General features: G+C 39.7%; 1 protein-coding gene and 1 long non-coding RNA gene across 3 annotated transcripts in view; one reads left to right on the top strand and one right to left on the bottom strand.

Annotated features, from left to right (window-relative positions):
• Positions 1 to 14,025, bottom strand: part of SDK1 (sidekick cell adhesion molecule 1) — a 965,237-nt gene that overhangs the window by 517,017 nt on the left and 434,195 nt on the right. The gene's annotated exons all lie outside the window — the stretch shown is intronic.
• LOC134758853 (uncharacterized) overlaps positions 1,723 to 14,025 on the top strand; it is a 48,399-nt gene continuing 36,096 nt past the window's right edge. Inside the window, exon 1 of the long non-coding RNA XR_010134510.1 lies at positions 1,723 to 1,918. This is a non-coding gene — a long non-coding RNA (uncharacterized lncRNA). The remainder of the gene's footprint in view (positions 1,919 to 14,025) is intronic.

Below are 14,025 nucleotides of genomic sequence, written 5' to 3'. Positions count from 1 at the left end.
TACATCATTTTTCCTTTTCAAAATTAGGATTAAACCAAACATGCTGTTTTGTACCCTGCTTTCAACGTTTAATATTATAGCATTAACTATTGTGTCATCATTTATCATTAAAATATCATTTAATGATTATATAGTATATAATGATCATGATACATACTATAACACATATAGTAACTGTGATATACAGTATAATCAAATATATACTAATATTCTATCATTATAATTGTATTACTAAATCTCCCTTGAAAACATTATTTTTCATATCAGTTTCCTGACTAAAATCTTAGATTTTCCTAAAAGGTGCTGTGACCCCTTCCTATATCCCCAGAGTTACCATTCACCCTGTCGTGTCCTCTGTCTGCTCCAGCCTCCAGCCTCCAGCCTCCCCGTACAGGGTCTGCTGCTGGTTACCTCACACCTTAATCCTCCCTTCCCTCCTCCCTGCCTCTTACCACTCCTCTGCGTTTCAACATTCATCAACTCCTCAGTGAAAACCCCTCACCATACACACACACACACACACACACACACACACACACACACCCCAGGCTAAGTTAAATCCTCTAGTTACAGGCCCTCATCTACCTAGTACAATACTTCCTCTTTCAACACTAGTGATTATTTCCCTTTGCCCCACGATTTATTTAATGCTTGTCTTCCTGTTTTCATCACTACTCTATTCCTAGTGCTTAGCATGCTGTCCTGCATAGACAAGGCCCACGACAGCATTTGCTAAATAAAAGAATGACTATAAATAAAATCTTAGTAAACAAAAGCCACAGTGCATCTAATCAATTCTCAGAATTCTTTAAAATTTAACTGTCAGAAGTTACATACACTTTGAATGCCTTCAATAAATATTGCAAGAAAATAGCATAAACATGTTACTCCACCCTTACAAGTACACACAGACAATGGTTGTTAGGTCATTATTTTCTAAAGGCTTGCCTATTGGGTAGTAGAAACTAGATGTTGTTGATGGTATAAAATACATTTGTAATTACCAGTGAGAATGACTTTTTCCATCTATTTACCTAGGTAGTTCTGTGACACACTGTTTGCAAAATTTTCTATTAACATGCCTTGATTTTTCTCTCCTAGTTTACTAATTTATTTATTACATCATGCACCTGGTTACCCAAGAGTTCTCATGGAGATGAATGTTGGTTTCATGCCACAGCATCCATTCTGCAGCCTATGAATCAAGGAGTAAATTTGACTTTCACGTCTTACTATTTAAGAAATGCATTTTGTAAGTCTATAGCTGCCACAGATGATGACTCCTCTGATGGTCTCGGAAAAGTCAATCAAAAACCTTCTGAAAAGGATTCATCATTCTAGATGCCATCAAGAACATTCGGGATTCATGAGAGGAGGTCAAAATATCAACATTAACAGGAGTTTGGAAGAAGTTGATTCCACCCCTCATGGGTGAGTTTGAGGGGTTCAGCATTGCAGTGGAAGAAGTAAATGCAGATGTGGTAGAAACGGCAAGAGAACTAGAATTAGCAGTGGAGTCTGAAGACATGACTGAATTGCTACAATCTCATAATAAACTGTAACCAATGATGAGGTATTTCTTATGGATAAGCAAACAAAATGATGTCTTAAGATGGAACCTACTCCTGGTGGAGGCACTCTGAACTTTGTTGACATGACAACAAAGGATTTAGAACATTACATACTCTTAGTTGATAAAGCAGCAGCAGGATTTGAGAGGAGTGACTCCAATTTTGGAAGACGTTCTACTATGGGTAAAAGAGCAGCAAGCAGTGCACATTACAGAGAAATCTTTTGTGAAAGGAAGAGATCAACCGATTGGGCAAACTTAACTGTTGTCTTATTTTAAGAAGTTGCCACAGTCACCCCACCCTTCAGCAACCGTCAGACTGATCAGTCAGCAGCCATCACCAATGAGGTAAGACCCTGTACCATCAAAAAGACTTGCTGAAGGCTCAGGTGATTGCTACTATATTTTACAATAAAGTCTTTTTGAATTAAGGTATGTAAATTTTTAGACATAATGCTATTGCACACTTAATAAATTATAGTATAAACATAACTTTTATATGCACTGGAAACCAAAAAATTCATGTGACTCACTTATTGCAATATTCACAAATTGGGGTAGTCTGGAGCAAACCCACAATATCTTCGAGGTATGCCTGTATTATATTCTTTAATCCTCCCAACTCAGTGAGGTAGGTACTCTTACTAGCCCTGCTTTACAGATGACGAAAACCTCTACAGAGAGGTTAAGTGATTTCCCAGACGACTGACAGCTAGTCCGTGGTGGAGCTGGGATCCAAACCTACATAGCAGGCTTCAGAGTGTATGTTCTTAATCATAATTATACAGAAAATCTCAAATTAATAGTTTCAATCCATTATTTTGGATTTTTCTCAAGAGATAAACATATCATTTACAAATAATGATATGTTTTCATTCTCACTTTTCTTTGCCAATAGTGTTACTACTACTTATCTTGGCTAATTATATTGGCTAGACATTTGAAAACAATGTTAAACGGCAGGGGCAATGAGGTGGGACGGGGTGTAACAGGGGAGTTTTATAGGGGTCGCTCGAGGGAGTTCCTCTGTCATGGCGGATCAGTTGCACATCTTGATTGTGGAGGCGATTAAATGAATCTATGCGTAGGATCAAATTGTATAGAATTTAGAATTATTTACACACATACATGCAAATGAGGGCATACTGAAACCAGTGAAAACTGAGTAATGTTTCTATTCTAGTTAACAGTATTATATAAATGTCAGTTTCTCGGTCTTTATGCCACACTCCAGTTATGCAACATTTCACCACTGGCAGAAGTGGGGTGAAGGTTTTATAGGATTCTGTGCATTATTTTTACAACTTCTTGTGAGTCTACATTTCAAAATAGTAGTGGCAAAAGCAGGTACCTTCATTTTAGCCTAGACATTTAATAGCAATGCTTTAGGATTTCACTTACGATTTTGATTTGAGATAAATATTATTTACATACCTAAAGGGTAATATTACCACAAAACCTAGAGAAACTGAGCTAAGTGACTTTGAGATACCACGGGACCTTCCCTAAGTAAAATTGATATAATTCATGCACGGGGTTCAAAACATTCCAAAGATTAAATTCAGCAATGGCAGGGAACTTGGAGTGTTTTGTGAGTTTTTCATTTGAGACAATACTAAAGCTAACAGATGATCATCACATGGAGGCCCGTTTAATCTGATAACCTGCTACTTTTTTCTCATCACTGATTTCTATTGAAGCACACAGGAGATTTGGCCTTCATGAGGGGAAAAGAATAGCATAACCACAAAAAAAGCAGTTCTTTATTTTGGATATACTATACATTTTTGTTTCTTTTCTATTTTTAAATTGTTTTCTTTTTTTTTTTTTTTTTTTTTTTTTTTTTGAGATGGAGTCTCGCTCTGTCGCCCAGGCTGGAGTGCAGTGGTGTGATCTCTGCTCACTGCAACCTCCACCTCCCGGGTTCACGCCATTCTCCTGCCTCAGCCTCCCGAGCAGCTGGGACTACAGGCACCCGCCACCACGCCTGGCTAATTTTTTTGTATTTGTAGTAGAGACGGTGTTTCACCGTGTTAGCCAGGATGGTCTCGATCTCCTGACCTTGTGATCCGCCCATCTCAGCCTCCCAAAGTGCTGGGATTACAGGCGTGAGCCACCATGCCTGGCCTGTCTTATTTCTTTTAGGTCTTTTGTGTCTTTTATTTTTTTCATTGATGATATTCCTTGCTAGGTTATACTGTATGAATTCATTGATTGGATTTACTGGATACCTAGTATATGTTTGGCAGATGAAGTCTGTGCCCAAAATGACGCTTATATTATAATAGAATAGACATTACAAACAATGAACAGACAAATAAGCTAAATGTATATATGGAAAGAAAGGTAGTGATACGTGCTATGCAGAAAGTCAAAGCAGCATAAGGGGTTCGGCAGTAACTGGAGAAATGGGGGGAGGGGGGCTATTTTGGATGAAGAGGACCTTTCTTGGGAGATGGCATTTGAGAAACCAACTAAATAAAGTGGGGCACCAGGCCATGGAAAAATCTTGGGAATAGCATTCAAGGCAGATGAACAGCAAGCGGAAGGATCCTGAGGCAGGAACAAACTAGGAGGCTGCTGAAATAAAGTGAGAGATGGCAAAGACTTGAGACATCCAGTAGTGGGCTTTGGATGCAAGTCATAGAATCTGTGAGTCAAGCTGTTGATTAATAGTGTCTTATTAATTACACAGGATAATAAGGCCACAGGAAATTCTTCCAGCATTGGTCCTGTGGCTACATGATGTCAGCACATTGGAAGACATCTTTTATGATCCATTCATGGGGGCAGATAGCTGCTAACTTGTGGCCAGTAAGGTCCAGGCAACGCCCTTTCATACAGTGATATCCAAGCAGAAGTTTTTCTCATCATGCCACTCGGTTCAACTCTTTATATCATTTTTTTCGTACACACAGTAGTGATATATACCCTCTCCCTCCTCCTCCGACATCTACTTACAACGACTAATATGTATCCAGCACTAAGCAGTTTCTGGCACATAGCAAATGTTCCTTAAATACTTACTAGTTTAATTGTTTGCAGTTGAAGTTATTTTGTGGTACTAGGGTATTCTGTATACCGGCACACCCATTCTGGTAAAGTAGACAGGTCTGGAGGGTATAAGTGCATTTTGTTAGAGACTCTTATTTTCTCAGGGGCTGCTTGCCCTCCTTCCACAATTAAAGTAAAAGGTCCACTCTAACTTGCCAGTTCTAGCTCTGTACACAGAAGCCTACATGAGAAAAGAGGTAAGAGAGTTGTGACAAGGAGAATGGGCTGAATGTTTTGGGTTCAAAAATCTGTGACTTAGCAAGACTGTACCGCCACAGAAGCCGAGTCTCAAACCTCACCAAGAAAGCCAAGAAACTTCTTCTAACTCCAAATTCATCTGCTATTTACCTCCAGGCATAAGCTTAGCAGACTGCCTCTTTTAAACTACCCCTCACATGAGTCTCCCCACCCTCTCTTACCTCTATATTGAGACCTTTCCCATCAGTTGGTCTGCTTACGTATTACTCTCCCATTCAAGGCAGCCAAGGCCTATAGCATTCCTGAACAGAGCCTTTCCTGACACACAACACGTACATTGCTCCAGGAAAGTTCTGTACAATCAAATTTATGCCTATCAATAAGTAGGATCATGTGTACTGAATATCCATACATGCTTCCTCATGTTGATGAGGGTCATTCATCTGGTAGAAAACCAGTCTCCATTGATGTCGTACAATTTGCTATTTGTTTGTTTGGTTCTTTGCTTGCAAAAATTCCTTTCTAACATATTTCTCTGTGGGTTTCTTTTCCAATAACCGATGCATTCGACCTCTATCCAAAAGGACACTGACCTTGTAGGAAAGGAAAAACTTTCCTCCACCCTCTTTGGTTCTGTGACTGGGTCTGTGAAATAAACTGACAACAGGCAGACAAACAGGGAATAAAAAGTATATAATTTTATTTGGTGTTAAAAGTTTTACACAGAAAGGGGTGGGAGGAGGACTTCATAAGAATGGCTGTGCTTGGAAGCTTTTATACTATTTGGAAAAAAGACAAAACTGCTAAAGAGAAGTGACATGGCAAAGGAAATGGACTTTGAGCTTCTAGGGGTGGCAGACTGTATGAAGGCAAATATGCAAATGTCGGGAGAAACTGATGGGAGATGATGGCTGGTTCCTAGGGCTGGTTTGTGTAAGCCCTTTCTGGTGTCCTCTCTTCTCCAGTAATGAGGCTGTTACTCCTTTTCTGTGAAATTCTCCTTACCGGAAGTAGAGCTGGGAGGAACACCTTCACAAGGAAAATTTTATGTTTCAGGCAGACGGGAAAAGGCAGAGAGCTCATCTTGTGTCTTTTTCTTAACTGTTTTCAGCTCAATGTAATCTGTATGCCAGAGTGGTGTGTTTTGGGGTAACATAATCTGATCTCTTACAGCCCTTTATGTCATGAACTTTGCCAGAGATACGGAAAACATTGGGGAGGAAAGGGAAGAAAGAAGGGCGAAGAAATGGGGGTAAAAAAAAAAAAAGAGGAACAGAGAATTTAATACAATCAGATGTATGAAAACAAAATTTAAACTGCTCCCCCCCCAAATTTGTGCTGTCTTTTCTATTTTAAGCACTAATTCTAAAATCAGTTAAAAAATACAGCATATATATTATATATATATAATATATATATATGCGCACTACAATATGGGAACACAAATTGCCACTCAAAAAAATAGACAGGGTATTGGGCTTAAGGTCAAGATACCTGGATATTGGTTTTGATTCTCTAAGTGTACATATATGAGCATCCAAAGATAGGTCCACACACATGTATATTCACACAAGCATCTATGTGTGTGTGTGTGAATGTGTGTGTGTGTGTTTATGTGGAAAACTCATTTACTACTTGTTCTTTGGTTTGCACAGGAGTGAAACTGAAACAATCAAGTATGTCCATCCCAATAGTTCCTGTCTTTCTTTGAAGAGTCAGTGATATGGAGACATGGGATAAATGGGATTGTAAATGTAAATGATACACTCCTAGCTTAAAAGCTTTATGCAATTTACATAAATCTGCATGCTGAGTTCAAAAAGCACAAATCTGTAATATTACAGTTAATTAGGACAAACTACTATTTAATATGAATCCAATATTCAAGAATGACACAGATAAAATACATACACAACAGTTTTAAAAATCAATTGTTTTAATCATGTTCTGATTAGGACAGCTAAAATAAGCTTCACACACATATGGCATGGCCAGTGGGGTGCACGATTCCCACACAAGGAGACCACTGCAGGATCACAGAGCAAAGATGAAGAGCATCCCCTGGGAGCTGGGAGAACACGGGGCTGGGGATTCCTGCTTAGTGTGCCAGTGAGGGAGGTGGGCCGATAGGGCCTTCCTAAAGTTTTGGTTACTCCAAAAATTGGCTGGAAAAACTCAAAACACACTGGCCAGTCCCATGGTTGGAGGGAAAGACTGCCCCAGCAAGCTCTCTGACATATTTCTTAGCACTTAAGGGAGTGCTCAGCACATCCACTCGGTATACAGGAGGTGGCAGGATGGAATTTTCAAGGAGATGTGGCCAAGGAAGCCAAGTTTTCTATAATCCACAGACACCACATTCCATGAGGCTCCAGAGGGAGGCAACAGGTACATTAATCACAAGGATAGGTCCCTGATAGCCTTTCTATACAAAGTGACCCTTCCCTGTGTCCACACCTGATGAACTACAGAACGTTCCTATGGTTGCTATGAACCACAGAATGTCATCTGAGAAAAGAAGGACCTCAAGAATGGCAGAATAAAAGTCTCTGAAAATCATCTCCTTCATAAAATCAATGACAGCATGGACAAAAATTGTGAAATCAACATTTTTGGAACTCTGAAAATTAATCAAAGGCTTGTAACAATCTAAGTACCGTCTATTTGAGAAAAACAGATGAATCTTGTTAAGAACAAGCAAACTATAAAGTGTTTTAACTTGCCCTATTCCCATACCCCTTCCCCAAGTTCCACAGGACCCTTGAAAACCAACAGTCTTGCAACTACAGGAGCTGTGAAAAACAATAGCCTTGAAGCCACTAAGGGGGATAGAACAGATAATTCTTACTATTTTATCCGTCAAGAAGCTGCCTTAAAAAGCTCCATTCTTAGGCTTGCCTGTATCTGACCTAAATCTGACCTGTATCTGTGCAAAAAGCCCTATCCCTAGGGCAAACAATCTGTGACACATGCTCAATATTGCAGTTCCCTGAGGCAGCAATATGAACTGGGGCTAAAAAGCAACAGATCAAAAACCTTAAATGGAAAAACTGGAGAATGACATGGCCATAGGGGATTCTGAACTACTCTGACTTATTTCTGGAAATTCAGAAGGTCACACACATGTACAGGGCTAAGCACATGTCCAGAAAAAGCACTGGAAAAGGCTCTAATATCTCACCTCTGGCATGACAGACTGACATACAATTTGACGTACAATGTACGTCACCTCTGGCTGACCTCTGGCTCTATGCAAGCAAGTGGAGGGTTGTAAACTGCCTGCCAGCACATTGCAGGCAAGCCTCAACACATACACACAAGTCCCTTCCCAAAGGCTTGGAGATTTATCCCTCAAATAATTTAAAGAAACCTGTATCCAGTTATTAGATGACCACTTAGCTAACTGACAAGAGACTTCAGAGGCTAAACATACATAGAATACATATCTTACAGAATTATCTTGGGCCGGGCGCGGTGGCTCACGCCTGTAATCCCAGCACTTTGGGAGGCCAAGGCGGGCGGATCACGAGGTCAGGAGATCGAGACCATCCTGGCTAACACGGTGAAACCCCGTCTCTACTAAAAATACAAAAAATTAGCCGGGCGTGGTAGTGGGCACCTGTAGTCCCAGCTACTCGGGAGGCTGAGGCAGGAGAATGGCGTGAACCCGGGAGGTGGAGCTTGCAGTGAGCCAAGATCGTGCCACTGCACTCCAGCCTGGGCGACAAAGCAAAACTCCGTCTCAAAAAAAAAAAAAAAAAAAAAAGAATTATCTAAAGAAGGTCACTTAACAGACAGAAGCAATATAAAAAGTAAATTCTGCATAGGGTAGGAAATCTGATTTCCAAAATTGCCATATTATATCATTCAAATGCCCAGTTGTTAAAAAACATTTATGAAATATGCAAAGAAATAGGAAGGTATGGAGCATACACAGGGGAAAAAAAGCAATCAATAGAAACTGTCCCTAAGGTATGCTAGACTTTACAGAAAAACCTTTAAATTAGCTATTCTAATTATATTTTAAAAGATAAATAATTTCTAAACAATTAAAGTATGAGAACTATGTCTCAACAAACAATATTAAAAGATGAAAATTATTTTAAAAGTATTAATTTTTGGTTAAAAGGTAAAATAACAAATAAATTCACTGGAGGGACTCAACAGTATATTTTAACCTGCAGAAAAGGAATCACTGAACTTGAAGACAGGCTAATAGCAATTACTCAATCCTAAGAACAAAGAGAAATAAAAGGAAGAGTCTCAGAAAAATATGAGATGCCAACAGGTGTGCCAACACACAACTAATAGAAATAGAAGATGGAAGGGAAAGTAACAGAAAGAATACTGGAAAAGTATTTGAAGAAATAATGAAGTAAACTTCCCAAATTTAATGTAAAACAATGGTCTGTATATGTAAGCGGCTCAAAAACTCTAACAAGGATAAATGCAAAGATATCAACACCCAGCTACATAAAAGTAAAACTGTTAAATGGCAAAGAACAAAATCTTGAAAGCAGTAAGAAAACAATTACTTGTCAAGAAAAGAACAGCAAATAAGATGAATGAATGATTTCTCATCAGAAACTATGGAATCCAGAAGGCAATGGGATGATCTATTTAAAGTTCAGAAATAAAAACAGTCAACCAAGGACTAGCTATGCAGGCATGCAAATCAGAAAAGAAGAAGTAAAATTATCTCTATTCTTAGATAAATGATCTTATATAAGAAAAAAATAACGAAATATTTTTTTAAAAAACCAAAAAAACAAAAATAATTGATCTTATACGTAGAACACACTAAAGATTCCACAAAAAACCTGTTAGAATAAACACATTTAGCAAAATGATAGGAAACAAAATCAACACAATGAACAACAGTTGTGTTTCTACACATTAACAACAAATAAAAGGAAATTAAGAAAACAATTTCATTACAATAGCATTAAAAAGAGTAAAATACTTAAAAATAAACTTAACAAAGGAGGCAAATGACTCATACTATGAAAACTACAAAAGATTTCTGAAAGAAAAGAAGACACAAATGGAAAGACATCCCATTTCACAAATCAGATGACTTATTATTACGATGTCAATACTTCCCAAAATGATTTACAGATTTAATACAATCCTGCTAAAATTCCTAATGGCATTTTCTTTTGCAGAAATAAAAAAGCCATATGGAATTTAAAGTTACCTCAAAAAGCCAAAACAATCTTGCAAAAGAATAACGAGATAGGAAGTCCCACACTTCCTGATATCAAAATGAATTATAAAGCTACAGTAATCGAAACAGCATAGTAGTGGCACAGAGAGAGGCATACAAACCAATGTAATAGATTAGAAAGCCCAGAAATAAACCCTGGCAAATAGTGCCAAATGATTTTTGACAAAGGTGCCAACACCATTCAATGGATAAAGGACAGTCTCTAATAAATGGCATTGGGAAAACTGCACATCCACATGCAAAAGAATGAAGGTGGACCCTTATCTTATGCCACATACAAAAATTAACTCAGAACAAAGATTTAAACCTAAGACCTAAAATTGAAAGCACTTAGAATAAAACATAAGAGAGAAGATTCATGATGTTGGATTTAGCAGTGATTTCTTGGATGTAACAAGAAAAGGACAGGCAACAAAAGAAAGACGGCAGAAAAGGAGGTCCCCAGCTTTCGTCCCCTCACAAAACAACCAACTAGCAAAACTATCTATAGACAAAACACCTTTGTGGAAATCCCAGAATAAGGGGATGAGGCAGAACCAACGCCCTGGACCACAGAAACCAAGAAAAGTTTCATTAGAAGGGTAAGAGGAGTGGAGGGCTTTGGTTTGGTCATACTTCCCCTCCCCAGTCTGGCAGAGCACTAGACAAAGAGACTTCCCCTAAGCTATGTTTTTCCAGTAGGGAAAAAGAGAGCCTAAGGTGGACATCCAGCTTCCCTAGCATTGCAGGGTACTTCCCAGGATGCCTCCTTCTGTCTTGTCTCACAGGAACACTGGGAAAATTAGACCACCTGGGGTTGGCTAGGAACAAAGAAGGATGGGGCTCAAAGCAACTAGCTCGTGTATCTCAGTGGTGGCACCAAATCCCTGCCAGTGGAGTTGCGTGACCAGAAGGCACAGCCAGTGGCACTGCACCCACAGAGCTGAACCAGTGTCACCATCTGGCCAGGGAGGGCAGTCACCAGCTCTGCCCGCCATCAGTCCCCAGCCAGCAGTCTGGCTCAGCCCTGGGGCCCAGCCTACAGCTCTCCTCAGGCAGAAAGCCAAGCCCCACCTAGCAGAGCAGCATAGCCTGAAATCAGCCAGAGACCCTGACCAGCTATGGAACACAGTGGACGCCCCCCTGCACCACCCAGGGCACAGAGTTCAGACCACAGCACTGCCTAGCGGCAGAGCACAGCCTGCAGCCACCCCCAAATAGGGAGATCAACCAGCAACCCCACTGACGACCTGACCAGAGAGCCCAGACAGCAGTCTGGTCCAACTGCGGAGCCCAGCCTATGGCCCTGCCCAGCAGGGGGTCCTGTCAGGGTCCCCCCACCCGACTGCAGGGCACAGCCTGCCGCTCCACCAGGCTGCAGAGCACACCTAGAATACTATTCCACCATAAGGAAAGAAAGACATCCCTCCATTTGTGATAACATGGATGTATCCTGAGGGCATTCTCCTGAGTGGAATCAGACAGAGACAAATACTGTATGATCTCACTTATATGTGAAATCTAAAGAAGTACAACTCTTAGAAACAGAGAGTAGAATGGTGGTTGCCAAGGCTGAGGCACAGATGTCGGTCAAAGGGTACAAACTTTCAGTTATAAGATGCGAAAGTTCTGAGGATCTAAGCTACAGCATGGTGACTACAGTTAATAATACTGTATTGTACATTTGAAGTTTGTTAGAAAAGTAGATCTTAGTGGTTCTCATCAGACACACACAAGAATGGTAACTATGTGAGGTGATGAATGTGCCTGCTTAATTTTGATAATAATATCCCAATACATACGTATATCAAAGCATCACGCTGTATACCTTATATATATAATCATATATATGATTATACCTCAGTAAAGCTTAGAAAAACTCCCACAGTAGTGGGGAAGAGAGGAATTAAACTGGGGATAGCAGCTAAAAAGAACCCCTAATGTGGCCGGGCGCGGTGGCTCACGACTGTAATCCCAGCACTTTGGGAGGCTGAGGTGGGCGGATCACGACGTCAGGAGATCAAGACCATCCTGGCTAACACGGTGAAACCCGACTTTACTAAAAATACAACAAATTAGCTGGACATGGCAGCAGATGCCTGTAGTCCCAGCTACTTGGGAGGCTGAGGCAGGAGAATGGCGTGAACCCGGGAGGCAGAGCTTGCAGTGAGCCGAGACGTGCCACTGCACTCCAGCCTGGGCGACAGAGCAAGACTGTCTCAAAAAACAAAACAAAACAAAACAAAACCTTAATGTCTCATTATAAAGTTTTTAAAAGAACAGAAAATAAAAGAAGTAACTAGATTATATATTAAGTGTGAGAATAAAAGTAGATAAAATGTACCACATGAAAATTTAAAAATTCTGTGCCATCAAAGGACAAAATTAACAGGGTCAAAATGCAACCTATGGAATAAGAAAAAGACATTGGCAAATTATGTATTTTATAAGGGGTTAATATTCAGAATATATAAAGAACTCTTACAATTCAACAACAGAAAAACAAATAACCTGATTAAAAAACAGGCAAAGGACCTGAATGGACATTTCTCCAAAGAAGGTTTACAAAAGAGCAAAAAGCATATGAGAAGGTGCTCAGTTGCACCAATGATTAGGAAAATGGAATTAAAACCGCAACGAGAGAGTAGGTTCATCTTCACACATTAGGATGGCCATTATTTAAAAAATAAATAAATAAATAACAAAATAACAAACGTTGACATGGATATGGGGAAGCTGGAGATATTGTGCACTGTCAGTGGGAAAGTAAAATGTAAACTGGTGCAGCCACTATGGAAAACAGTATGGAGGTTCCTTAAAAAATTAAAAATAGAATTATCATACGATCTAACAATACTTCTCAGTATCTATCTAAAAGAATTGAAGACAGGGTCTTGAAGAGACACTTGTACACCCATGTTCATAACGGCATCATTCACAATAGCAAAAAGGTGGGAACAACCTTAGTGTCTGTGGAGGGATAAACAGGTAAACACACCGTGCCCTATGCATCCAGTGAAATATTCTTCAGTCTTAAATGGGAAGTTCTGACACACGCTACCACATGTGTGAAACTTGGAGACATTATACCAAGTGAAATAAGTCTGTCACACAAAGTCAAAATACTCCCTGCCTTCACTTATATGAGGTACCTAGAATAGTCAAACTCATAGAGACAAAGTAGAATGATGGCTGCCTGGGGCTGCGGGGGAAGGGGAATCAGAGAGTCATTGCTTAGCAAGTACAGATTTTCAGTTTCGCAAGGTGAAAAAGTTCTAAAGATGGGGTGCACAAGAATGGGAACATACTTAACACTACTGAATTATATATAAAATGGTTAGGATGATAAATTTTATGTTATGAACGTTCTACCACAATTAATTTTTTTTTTAAGTTGAGAAGAAACAAGCTGCTATGTAGTAAAAGCAATTAATGGAGCTGGACTCCTGCCCTATGATTCTGGAGATACCTCTACATTCCAAATTATACATTCTCCACTAGCTTGAGGGAGCGTCCTGTAATTACAGAGGTCTTAACTGACCCATGGGGAGAATGAGGGACACAGGGCACTCAAGGTAGACTGCTTACTTCAGCCAAGAACAGGACTGACTGCTTGCTACGTGCTGAACTTGGAAAATATGGACTACTTGAGATGAAAAAAATTGCTAAAGAAAAGCAGGCTAATCCTAACAATACTATAATCTGTTTATAAGACAGAGGCTGTTCAACTGCTCCAGTCCTATGCAGTGAGGATGAAGGGCTTCAGGTACACTTGAGCGGCACTCATTACAGATGTCCCATACATCACAAAAATAATTTGGCCTGCAGCCTTCCTCCAATTGGAAAAGAACTGGGGTTTAATTAATGGTTATTTCATTTGATGGAGTTTGGGAAGGGACACATTATTTAAGCTGCAGATGGTAACTAATCTTAGATAGTATCTTGAACTTGTAATGTTTAACCCTGAAGTACTGACTTGATAGTTAAAGAACAATTC

The sequence above is a fragment of the Gorilla gorilla genome, chromosome 6 (assembly GCF_029281585.2).
Source record: "Gorilla gorilla gorilla isolate KB3781 chromosome 6, NHGRI_mGorGor1-v2.1_pri, whole genome shotgun sequence".
Classification (NCBI taxonomy): Eukaryota; Metazoa; Chordata; class Mammalia; order Primates; family Hominidae; genus Gorilla; species Gorilla gorilla.
This window is presented reverse-complemented; position numbering and strand designations above follow the sequence as displayed.